Raw genomic sequence first — 14,161 nt, forward strand, 5'->3', positions numbered from 1 at the left:
TTTGAATGATATAAAGATGAGCTTGATCCAACTCATCCTTACTCGGTCTAATAAAAGAAGCAGCTGACAGTGCTCTATCAATGTTTGAGTTCGCTTTCTTTGTTGATGAGTTTAGTCCAATAGAATTAACACCAGATACAAATTCAGAACAAAACTCTATAGTCTCTTCAACAATATAATTTTCTCCAACACATCCTTCTGGTCGATTTCTATTTCGTACATAAGTTTTCAACAATTTCATGTATCGTTCAAAAGGATACATCCACCTCAAATAAACAGGTCCACAAAATTCAACTTCTCTTATGAGATGCACTACAAGGTGTTCCATTATTGTGAAGAATGATGGTGGAAAATACTTCTCTAAGAGGCATAGAGTGATAACGATATCCTCTTGCATACCATTTAACTGAGATGAATCGATCGCCTTGCAACATATAGCATTAAAGAAGAAGCATAGGCGAGTAATTGCAAGTCTTACATGTTTGGGTAAAATATCACAAATGGCTACCGGTAATAATTGTTGTATAAGAACGTGATGGTCATGCGACTTAAGTACGTAAAGTTTCAAATTTGTGAGCAACACTAAACTTTGAATGTTCAATGAATAGCCTTCAGGTACTTTAATTTCTGATAGTACCTTACAAAAGCTCAATTTCTCAGCTTGTGTTAATGTATAACATGCAGGAGGTAAAAAAGACTTTTTTCTCTCCTACTTGAGGGGCTAACTCTTATCTAATGTTCATCAGTTCCACCAAATTTAATCGAGTTCTTATTCCATCCTTCATTTTACCAGGAATATCAAGCAATGTGCCAATAAGATTTGTACATACATTCTTTTCAATGTGCATCACGTCTAAACAATGTCGCACGTCAAGATACTTCTAGTATTCTAACTCAAAAAGAATAGATTTTTTTCTTCCAATAAATTGAAGGGCTATCTCCACTATTCTTTTCCTTTATAGTTTTCTTACCAAATGAATATTGATACTGACTTGTTTCTGCAAGAATTTCTTCCCCACCCAATGGTTCTGGAGAAAATTCTAATTCTTGTGCACCATTAAAAGCTTTCTTTTATTTTCTATATGGATGATGGCAGGGTAGAAACTTGCGATACCCGAGATATGCCATCTTCTTCCCTTTTGGTAAATAAGTGGATGAAGTATTCTCTCCACAAATTGGACATGCATGATATCCTTTAACCGTACAACCACACAAGTTACCATACGCAGGAAAATCATTAATGGTCCATAATAAGATAGCTTTAAGCATGAAATGTTGTTCTTCATATGCATCGTAACATTCTACCCCATCTTTCTAAAGTTTTTTCAAGTCATCTATTAACGGAGCTAAATAAACATCTATGTCATTTTCCAGTTGTTTAGGACCAGATATTAGTGCAGTCAACATAAAAAAATTTCGCTTCATGCACAACTATGGAGGTAGATTGTACGTCACTAACATCACTGGCCAACAACTATATCTACTACTAAGATCTCCATGTGGATTTACCCCATTTGTCGAAAGAGCAAGACGAAAATTTCTAGGTTTTGACCCAAACTCTAGCCACAAATTGTCTATTTTTTTTCCACGATAGGCCATCTTTAGGATGTTTTAATAAATCATTTGTTTTTTTTTTTTTTTTAGCATGACAAGTCAATAAACTTGTTGTTTCTTTACTTCGAAACATTCTTTCAAATCTTGGAATTGGGGGGAAATACCACATGACTTTTGCTGGGATATTCTTAGCCCTTTCCTTTAAATTTTTTTGAAGCCTCCATCTTGACGTACCACAAATGGGGTATACATTTTCATTAGAGAGATCTTTTCTAAACAAGCAACAACCATTTCTACATGCATGAATCTTCTCGTACTTCATTCCAAGAGTATCCAACATCTTTTTTGCTTCATAAGTAGAAGTTGGAATTTCATTAGGATTAGGTAATATGTCATGAATTAATTTCAACAACTCAGTGAAACTCTTATCGCTCCATCCAAATTTAGCTTTCAAATTATATAACTTTACCAATGTAGATATTTTGAAAAAAGTTTGATAATTTGGGTACAAAGATTTCTTCGCATCATCTAATAATTCTTCAAAATTATCAGATTTTTCACTAAAATAGTTATTGTATGCAGCCTCAAACATTCCAATTGTGTCATCAACATCAACATCATCCTCATCAACTTCATCTCTTTCACTAGTAGACACATTTTCATTGTTTCTCTTAATCGGTAATGATTCACCGTGAAAAATTCATGTCTGATAACTTTGATCTATATCATTAAAAAATAAGTGATCTCTTATTTTGTTCATATTTAGAGTCTTTGCATTCACACACTTCAGACATGAACAACTCATGACATTCGGTATATTTGAATGTTGTAGACCATTTTTAATAAACATCTCGATCCTTAAACCATACTTAGCTAACATTCTATTCATTTTCATTCATGACTTATCCATGATCGTAAAATATGCAACTTAATCTACAAAAAGAAAAACAATAACAAGGGAAAATTTAAAAGCATAAAATTATGATTGTAAAATATGCAACATCAACCAATTTAAAGAAGCTTAATCATTGGAACAAAACATAAAATTAATTTAGCCCATTAAGTATTGCCATTTTTGTTTTTATCTTATATTTATTCATGTACCTTATGTTTCCTTATTCTCCAAATATCATTGACAAGCTCTCCACTACACAATACCATTATATTCCGTTTTCTTCACCACCTTTTCTCTCAAACATAACCAAAAGCATTTCAAATAACTCCTAAGTAACACTTGAACCACACCAATCAATAATCAACAAATTTCAAGACTACCAATCAAGTATATATTCTTCAACTAATTTAATTCTAAAATTTCTAAATTTCAATAAGCTTAATCATTAAAATAAAAATAAAATGAAATAAATAACTCTAAATTACTCAATTGAAAATTCATATGAAAATAAAATTATACATTTCCAAGCAAAACAACTTAAACAACCCACAAACTTAAAGGGATCTGAACCGGAACTCGAAGATTGGAATGTCGGCGAGCACCGGACCTTTGCGAATAAAGATGAGACGGCTATCTAACAAATGGTGAGCTAACCACGACGTCGATGACCCACCTCTACGACCAGAACCACCGAAAGACCCACCGGAAAAATCCCACGAAACACGGGACAATCCACTAAAGAAACCCAACCCACTGGAGAATACCCAACCCACTGGAGAACACCCACCGAAAGAAGAGCGAACCCACGTGACCAGCTAGAGAACACCCAACCCACACGACTAGCCGGACAATCAACGCAACCCCACCTGAAACCAGACAACCAAGCTCACCGTTAACTGTCAAACACCTAAAGGCAACGGTGACAACAATCCTTCTAAAGGCAAAGGTCGACCAGCTAGTGAGAGAGGAGAGAGTTTGTTTGGGTAAGGTGAGACCAGCCGAAGGTTTCAATTTTGGTAAAGTGAGAGCGGTGCAAGAGCTGAGAGAAGATCTATCACAAGTGCGAGGGAAATGAAATTTTGATAAAATAAAATAAAAAAATGGGAGGCCTTTAATGTCAGTTTTAAACCGACATTATAGGTCATCTTCAATGTCGGTTTAAAACTAACATTAAAGATCCATTTTTTTAACCGATATTATACATCCGAGAATACTATTTTCAACCGACATTGAAGTGCAAAATTGTTATAGTGAATGAAACATGAACATAAGACTATTGATAAATGATATAATAAAAATATCACGCGATAATTTAAGGTATGTCTTACAAATATTATGGAAAAGATGATATTCTATATTATAAACTTGATCATGAGAATTTCAATACCCACTTTAATTGAATTTATATATCTATGTCATATTTGAATGCATCTTGTGTAACATGACCATTTGTACCTAAATTTATTATTTTATAGTTTGTTATTGAAAAACTGGATTCCTTGGTCAGGGGACTATTAGAAATTTTTTTTTTTTTTTTTTTCATTCTATAGATAATTTTAGAGAGAAGTCAAAGGCATAGAAAATAATGGAGCAATGAGATGAGAGGGACATACCTAACAATCAAACCTAATATATCTTGAATGTGTGTACATATGTGAATTGCCTTTTGAAATTTTGCATTTAATACAATTTTCTAATCACAGTTTATCACATGATAAATCTTTCTTTTTTTCATAAAATGTATATAGGTTTTTCTAGGTATGATTGGAGGAAATTGTGTGTAGTCCATAAAGAATCGAAGTATTTTTCTTACATTTTGTTATTTTATATATTTACTAATTTACTTTGAGTCTTTAAATTTTTGTCCTCTCAAGTCACTTTTGCTTAACATTATAAACTTCACATGAATTATTAGCATATCAAAAAATAAGGTTAAATTACAAAGTTTAATTGATGAAGTTTTAACTTTATATAAAAAGTAGGTTGTCCTTGAACTTTAAATTTTTTAATAAATATCTTGACTTAGAAAAAAATACTTAATAAACATCTAAACGTTTGATTTTGTATCTAGAAAAATTCTTGAATATTTTTTAATTTTATGTCTGATAAGTCTTTAACCTATTTGATATTATTTTAATTCATAAACCTATTATATATAATTGAAAGTTTAATGTCCATTTACCTAGAAAATTGTTTTTTGTGTAATACATTTGATATTTTTTTAGAAAAAATAACTTGCATATGCTAGAAGTAAAGATGAAAATATCATTATCAATGTAAATATCAGTACCTCAAATTTACAGATATCTCAACGGATATTTCAAGAAAAATCACGGATATCACCAATATGTATAAAAATATTGTGAATTTTTAAAGAAATTTTAGAACAAATGTTTTTAAGTAATAAACTATGACTTTAAGTATATAAATCAACCGTAAAATGCTAAAATGATTGGTAACGAGATAATTGATAATACTGAAAATCGAAAAATGATTATGAACTGAATATTTTGTTCAAGAATTTACAATCAAGTGAATTAGTGGTCTATTTACAATCAAACATGCTCGATTTAGTTCAAGAGTAAGATCAGTCTCGTTTACCATCTGGTATATTTTCAATATATTATAAGAAGTAAAATCAAATTTTAAAATGAAAAAAAAAACAGACAAGAAATAAAGAGAAGATTGAGAACATGGACTAGAGATAGAAAATAATAAAAACAACAAAATAATATACAAAAATAGAAGTATATATATATATATACAGTGAGAGAATTAAAAAAAAAAAAAAAATAGATAAGAGTATAGATATTGGTTGTGAATAGTAGAGAGAGAGAAACAAACTAAAATATAAAAATGAAAATTGTATAGTAATTAATAGAAAGAAAAGCTAAACATGAAGAAGAAGAAAATATTAAGAAATTAAAAATAAAAAAAATTATTTTAATGGATAAAATTGCTGAAAATATTTACAAATAATAGTAAAATATCACCGTCTATTTACGATAAACTACTATTTGCAATAGACTATATCTCTGTCTATCTGAGATATTGAGATAGACACATATAGTAATCTTTCATTGTCTATCACATATAGACTATGATATTTTACTATTAGTGGTAAATATTTTTGTTCATTTCTTATATCTAAAAATAGAAAAAAAAAATAGTGTCTGTAAGTTAGCCTATTTCCTCCATATTCTTTCTAATGACTTGCATCATTCTTAAATACAATAATTGAATTTTTAGCAAAATTTCAAAAACAAAAACAAGTGTAAGCTACTTTTTTTAGTTTGCAAAATTTTTTTTTAAAATTATTGGTAGAAATTTGGAAGTAGAAATGGTGTCTATAAGCTTGATTTTTTTAAAAAAAAAAACTAAAAATAAACAACGAAATGGTTGCCAAATGGAGACTAAAAAATACATTTTCTATTTGAAAAATTATTTAACATAATTACGATAAATATCAATTTTTGCTAATTTGTTTTCTCGTTTGTTTTATTGTTAAATTTTTGTATCCTTGATTGATATGTTGAATAAAATATGTGCAAAACATATATCTCTTTCAATCGAGTTGTTTGTACAATTACAAATACTTAAATTATATACTATTAGCTTTTTAACATGGTATTTTTATTTATTTTATCACATCTCATTTCATCTTACCTTATATTAAGAATAGAGTTTATAGAAGGAAAAAAAATCTTGAGTATATATCCTAACATTGGTTCGTTATATTTCGGAAAAATCGTTCTTTATCGGGCTGTAGAAAGTTCAAAATTATAAAAATTTGAAAAATTATAAAATTTCTATATAATTAAAGTAAATTCATAAATTGTACATTTATTTTTTATGAATAAAATTGGTTTCAATATATTTTAGACCTTTATTTTCAAAATTTGTGTAATAAAATTTAATAACTTTTTAAAAATACATTATTAACAATAATTATAAGTGAAGTTATAAATTTTAGAATTATTCATGAGTGAATTGAGTAAACGTTCGGTTCAAGTTTTTTTGTATTTTAGATTTTCACCTCTTTTTATTTGTCAATTTTATAAGTAATGTTAAAATTATTATTTTCAAAGTAATTCTTTTTTTAATTTTTAAAAATGATTGAACTATAAAAAGATAAAATCATAAATTTTAGAAATAATTTGGAAAACTGTTAATATAATCATGCACATTAAATTAAATTTAAAAGTTGTAGAATTTATAAGATTTCATAATAATAATAATTTAAAAGAAGCTATACAACACAAGGGATATTATACGTATATTTAACTCAAAGCAGTCTTAAGTTTAGCTTCAGTTGACATTATCAGTTGGGGTTGATGTTTTAAATCTCGTAGTCTTGTAGTTTATAAAATTGTAGTTGTATAAATATATTATTTATTTAATAAAATAAGTATTATTTTATTTGAAATTTAGTTGCATTAACCCAAAACCAAGAAATAACATCCAAGGTTATTGAATGTAACTTAAATATGTATGTAGAGACACACAGGTGAATCATGTTTAAGTAATAATCTGAACAGTCTCTAGTAGATGGATAAGGTTGGGTATTTTATCCTTGTGACACTATGAATACAGTCTGCTTTGTAGTTGCTACATTTGTTGTCAAGTGTTACAAATGATTTGATCCTAATCATTCATGTAGAGACATGTCAGAGGGGGTATCCTATATACAAAGAGTTTGTATAAGACTAGACCACGAAATGAATAGTTTCAATTTATAACACCATTACTAGAAGAGACTTACATTTCGATAATATGACCATAGGTGACTTGACCTTAATCTTGAGTGAGTTGTGAACTCCTGCCTATGAGAGCAGTCCTTTGATCTGCATGGATGAAAATAGATAGATTCACCGACTCAATATACCTACCATTTTGGGGATTCTTTTGATTGGGGAGCTAGAAACACAACTACACAATTTACTCATTCCCTCACTACATGAAATTGATTATTTAGTGACAAATTTTTAGCAGCGCGTGCAATTTTTGTCACTAAAAACCTATTTATTGCGACACCTTGTAAAAATGTTATAAAAAGTTGATTATTAGCATAGCGCCTTTAATCAACGTCACTAAAAGAATTAGTAACGTAGTTACAAGTGCCACTAAATATTGAATACTTTTAGGGTGTCACTAAATATATAATTTTATATAAAAAAAAAATAAAAGTTTTAGGTTTTTTTTCCATCCCTCTTTCCTCCCCCCAATGATTTCCTTTCTTCCATTTTTCTTCCAACCATTTTCGATCCACTCACCCTTTCCCTCCCTCTTTCAACTCTCCATGCCCTCACTCTTTCACTTAACCTCACTACTAAACGATTATTGCACCTGAATGGCCGACTGTTGCATGCGAATGGAGGAACGGAACTACTGCATGCAAATGACCGGCTGCTACTGCACCTGAATGGCGCATGCTGCACCTAAACGGACGGACGCCTGTTACACCTAAACGGATAGACAATGGCAACCCTTTCTGACACGAACGAATGGCTACTGCTGCTACACCTGTTTAAACGAGTTGATACAGTCGATTTGGACAAAATGCAAGAACGGAACTCCGACAAATAGAACAGAACCTTGTTTACCTAGAACCCATTCATTTTCAGATATTTTTGTGTGAAATTTCTATTAAGTAGTACACATTTAACCTCGATTTTCAAACTCACACAACTTTTCGACGATTTCTACCTTCAGCAAAGCACAAGGCACTTATTTTCAGAGAATCCACTCATTTTCAGGTGATTTTTTGTGTAAAATTTTCATCAATTAGTATATATTTTGTTAGTATCTATAGTCAATCAATTTTTCCATCAATTTCTAAACAACATAAATTAGAAACTTAACAAGTTAACTTCTAATCAAGAACATATGAGTTTACTTCCTTGGATTAATGCTTTTTAGTTTCTTTATTCATTGATAAATGCTTCTTGTCTGTAGAAGAAAGATGATGAAGAATTGAGAATCTTTGTACAAAATATCTAAAATAATTGTAGTTAAGTTTAAGCATGTAGGGATATTTTTCAATTATTTCTTATTCTTCCATGTAAAATAGAAAAACCGGTAAAGTTAAGTTTAAGCATGAGGAGTTAGTAATTGAATAGTATATATTTTGTTAGTATCTATAGTCAATCAATGTTCCATCAATTTCTAAAGAACGTAAATTAGGAACTTAACAAGTTTTCTTCTAAATTCAAGAACATATGAGTTTATTTTCTTAGATTAATGCCTTTAGTTTCTTTATTTATTGATATATGTTTCTTGTATGTAGAAGAAAGATGAGGAAGAATTGATAATCTTTGTACATATAATTGGAATTAAGTTTAAGAATTTAGGAATATTTTTCAATCCTTCCTTATTCTTCCATGAAAAATAGAAAAATTGGTAAAGTATAAGCATTAGTAGTTATCAATCGATTAGTATATTTTTTTGTTAGTATCTATAGCCAATCAAGTGTAACTTCTTTTTCTTTAGAATCATTGGGATTTTTTTTTTAGTAAGATTTCAATTGCATTATAATGTTAAGGATGTAATGAACTATTTGGTATTTGGCTCCAAAAGAAAAAGCATTAGGAGTTATTATAATTAGTGGAAGTGTGTGCAATATGAAGATACTCACCATTCTACTTTAGTATTCTTCAGTATAGGGTGGTTTTAGTGGTTTGTATCTTTAGTTTTGACTAAAAACGTTACTATATATTCCAACTTATCAATTTAAAATAGAATGTTATTAGTTATTTAATGTGGTACTGGAACATCTAGTTCAACATCTTTAATTTATATAAGACTTAGATTATGCAACATATTCAAAGTATTTTGCATTTTATGTAAGATTTAGATTCTAACACTTTGATTTCCAACTTAGGTACTTTTAGTTGTACTTGTTATAGATCGAAGTCGGATAAATTTAAAAGATCGAATGTCTAGTCAATATTCTAATGACGTTGATAATTTTATCGAAGTCACAAAGACTTATTTAGACGAAGAAGGAAGAATAAGATGTCCTTGTTCAAACTGTGTGAATATTAGTTGGAATAAATTAGATGTCATAAAACGCCATTTATATAAATATGGCATGTCTCCGACTCATAGCCGATGGATATTCCATGGAGATAATGTTGATATTTCTCTGTTTTTTAAGATCTAATTTAAGGTTTCTAGGTGCAATATTTTCCAATTCAATTGCAAGTAGAGAAGATGATGGAAATCTTAGAGAAAACTTTAGAGTTAGAGATACAATAAATGATGAGATGTTAGAAATGATTCATGATTTGTATGGCCAATTTTTAAAGAAACTACAAGGGAATCAAATGAGTAAGATGAGTCAGATAGAACAAATGGAATGTTTCATGAAGTCTAAGAAGACTTATATCCAGGATGTCGAAAGTTTACTTTGTTTAATTTTTTTAGTGAAACTTATGCACATTAAGGTTCTTATTAGTTGGAGCAATAAATCATTTGATATGTTGTTTAAATTATTAAACGAAGCTTTTCCAGATGGTGTAAAGCTACCTATCTCCAATTATGAGGCTAAGAAAAGACTACGTGACATAGGAATGATATATGAATCAATTCATATATGTTAGTTTGATTGTGCTTTATCTTGGGAAGAATATGCATCGCTTGACAATTGTTTGGATTGTGGAGAGTCAAGATACAAATTGAATGATGGAAAGGGAAAACAAATTCCACAGTGTTGAGATATTTTCCACTAAAGACAATGTTACAAAGATTATTTCTTTCAAAACATACTGTTGAGGATATGAGATGGCACAAAGATAACAGGTTTGAAACTGGAGGAATACTTCAGCATCCTGCTGATGCTGAGGGTTGGAAACATTTTGATGATTAGTATCCTTGTTTTGCTTCGGACGCTCATAATGCCATATTAGCACTTTCTTTTGATTGTTTTAATCCATTTGGAAATATAAGCACATCATATAGCATGTGGCTAGTTATCCTCATTCCATATAATTGCCCCCTTGGAAGTTTACGAAAGCACCATTTATTTTTCTAATTGATGGGATTCGAATCCCAATCAGAAACATTTGAATGTCTTGCATCCTGCAAATCGATTTTTACATAAACAAAATCAGTGAACTAAAACAAAATATGTGTAGAATAAACATGTAAAATAGCATGCATTAGAGAAAGGAAAGAACTATTCTCACATTTGTAGATTCCCAAGCTCTTAGAATGATCCTCTCAATATTCCAACGAACGACTTCTCCAACGATCTTGAACACGAACGCCTCCTCGAACAATCTTGAACACAACCACGAAAATAACCTCGTTTTTCTTAAGGATTCCAATAGAAGGATAGATGGTATCCAACTATTGGAAGAGGATGAGGAGGAAAAACCTTATGGGGAAGTAGAGAGGATTTCTTTTTGTTGCTTAGGGAAAAATTTGCACAGTGAATGCCTTTTTTAAAAGAGCCATAAGAAAGACTTTATATAAAGAATGGTCAACCCTCATCTCCAAGTCTTTTTCTAACTTTCCCTTATGCACAATTAATTAAATAACACTTATTTAATTAATTATCACATTAATTAAATAACTATTTATACATTAAATCCAATTTAACGTGTATATAATTAATTATCATAAGCATCATATGTCTATGTGCAATACCTCTCTATTTATTAATTAATTCTTTGTGAATCTAATTCATTTGAATTAATTATTTGAATCTCATTCAAATGTTTCTTTCCAACTTAACTTGAATTATAGACCACATCCATAATCAATTACATATTAATCATATGAATATACAATTTTCTCAAATTGATTTGAACAATTCAAATCATTCCTCTTTAGTATCCCTTAGTGAGCTAACAAGGGAATTTAGTAGACCTGTAGATCAAAAGCAATAACGATGTGAGATTAATTGGCTAAACTCATTAACCAAGTTAATCAATATTTGTTAACTGTGAATACACTCCACTAAAGACCCACAGCTGCACTTTTCTCACTACAGATATATTTCTGTGTCCCAGGATATAGACTAATAATAACAAGTTAGTCTTTCACGAATGTTCTTAACTCCAACTGAGTCAAATTATCGTTTTACCCTTGGCTTACCTCTAACTCCTTAAGAACCAGTGCTCCTCCAACGAACAACCTATTTATGGTCAAACCAATAAACAGAAACCCCTCTCGGACCAATGAGAGGGTAGGGCTCTTTGTTCAAGTTCCAAAGACACTACTTAAAGGAACACACACCTACTTACCCTGAAGATGGGAAGGAGTGAATTTCATCTTGTATTATTATGTTCCCAGCTCCCACTTGATCTTGTCCCCAAAATGGTAGGCCTATTAAGTCGGCGAACTGATCACTCTCACCCATATAAATCAAAAGAAGATCCCTCGTGAACAGGAGTTAATAATATACTTAAGATTAAGACTAAGTTGCCTAGGTCATTCTAGTGAAATAGAAACCTAACTAGTCAACAGTGTTACATCTAGTGGTTACTATTTTGCGGTCCAGTCTTATGCAAACTCATTGTATAAGATACCCCCACTCGCGTGTCACCTACACAAACGTGTTGGATCGTTGCATTTGTATCAAATACAAAATGGATCGTATCCATAGTGTCACTAGGATAAGGTACCTAACCTTATCCCTATACTATAGACCCTTTAGGTTGTATCTTGAACATCGATCTTTGTGTCTCCATATACAGTTCTAAACTCATAAAGTACCTTGGATATTAGTTTATTGGATTTAATGTTATTAATACAAAATAGAAAACAACATAATAACATTTATTGAAAATTAACATTTATAACTCTTTATTGATGATCAATTAATAACACTTACTATCTACGAGTTTTAGGGTATAAAACCCAACATCTATCTCTACTCATCCTTGATCCAAGGTTTCTAGTAAAGAAATCGATATTTACCTACAACTACTAATAGATGAGTTAAATGAGTTGTGGGTGAATGGCATTTAAACATATGATAGTTTCAGTGTTTCTTTCTTCCAACTTTGTGCTGCACTATTGTGGACAATAAATGATTTTCCAACTTACGGTGATTTATCTGGTTAGAGGAAAAAAGGTTAGAATTTCCAGTTTGTAACATCGATACTATTAGGGTTGATGCCCTAAATCTTGTGGTCTTTTAGTTTGTAATTGTATTTATACAAACAATGTATTTATCTAATAAAATAAAAGGTATTTTATTCGACATTTAATTGTGTTAACCCAAATATCAATGAACTAAGATCCAAGGTTATCAACTGTAACTTAAACATGTATGTGGAGACATACAGGTGGATCATGTTTAAATGATAACCTAAACGATCTGTAGTAGATGGATAAGGCTGGGTACCTTATCTTAGTGACACTACGAATACGTCCCACTTTGTAGTTGTTACAATTTTTGTAAAGAGCTACAAGTGATTTGATCCTGATCATTCATATATAGACATGTGAGTAGGGATATTCTATACAAAGGAGTTTGTATAAGACCAGACCACAAAATGTTTCGTCTCATTATATAACGTCGTTCATAATAGAGATTTACATTTCACCAGGATGACCATAGATAACACTAAATCCTGAGTGAGGTATGAACTCTTGCCTATAAGTGCGGTCTTTTGATTTGTATGGGTGAGAGTAGCTAAATTGCTGACTGAATAAGCCTACCATTTTGGAGATTCGTCTAATTGGGGAGCTGGAAACACAACTACACAAGAAGAAATTCACTCCTTCCCCAAGGTCGGGGTAAGTAGATAAATTGCTCCCTTAAGGGCTGATTCCAGGGTTGAACAATGTTGCGCAACACCCTCTCCTGGCCCGAAAGGGGTTTAGTCCTAGTTGGACTATGATCTATTGTTCATTAGCGGGATCAGTGGTACTTAAAGAGTTAGATGTAACTACAAAGGCAAAACGATAATTTTGACCCATCTATACTTACGAGCAATTTGTGAAAGATCATTGTACTATTAATTGGTTATATCCAATGGACACAGAAACATATTTGTAGTGTGAAGAGTGCAACTGTCGATCTTTAGTGGAGTGTCCGATAGTTAACGAATGGTAAATAATTTAATTAAAGAGTTTGATTAATTATTCATATACCGTTGGAGCTTCAAGCTACAGGTTCATGAGGTCCCCTTGGTAGCTCAATAGGATTCCATGAGAATCAGTTTTTGAATTAATTTGAAGTGTTCAAATTAATTGAGATATTTAATTATATATGATATAATTAAGTTATTTTAATTATATATGATATAATTATTATAATATATTTGATATATTATAGCATTTATGAGAGAAAATAAATATTTGAATAAGATTCAAATATAAATTATATGAATTGGATTCATAATTGTTAAATTTAATATAAATGTGATTTATATTAAATATCATATGAGAGAGAAAAGAAACTATAGGTTATATTGTATATGATACAATATTAAAACTATAGGTTATATGTTATATTTGATATGACATATAGTTTAATATATATTATATGATAAGTTAGTTATCATATTTATATACATATATTAATTTTTAAATTAATTGAATTTGGGAACTCCCTCCCCTCTTTTTTCTCTCCACCCACGTAAGTGAATGCTTAATGATATTTGGCTTTTGATAGGAGAGAGTCTCCTTCTTCATTCAGAAAGACAGAAACGTTCTATATGTGAAATTTTCTCAAAGAACAATCACAATTCCTCATCC

General features: G+C 30.4%; 1 pseudogene; it reads left to right on the forward strand.

The window, feature by feature from the left end:
• Positions 1 to 7,953: 7,953 nt before the first annotated feature.
• On the forward strand, positions 7,954 to 12,520 carry LOC150035454 (uncharacterized; annotated as a pseudogene).
• Positions 12,521 to 14,161: the final 1,641 nt, after the last annotated feature.

The sequence above is a fragment of the Benincasa hispida genome, chromosome 6 (genome assembly GCF_027475165.1).
Source record: "Benincasa hispida cultivar pf3 chromosome 6, pf3_genome.v1.1, whole genome shotgun sequence".
Lineage (NCBI taxonomy): Eukaryota > Viridiplantae > Streptophyta > Magnoliopsida > Cucurbitales > Cucurbitaceae > Benincasa > Benincasa hispida.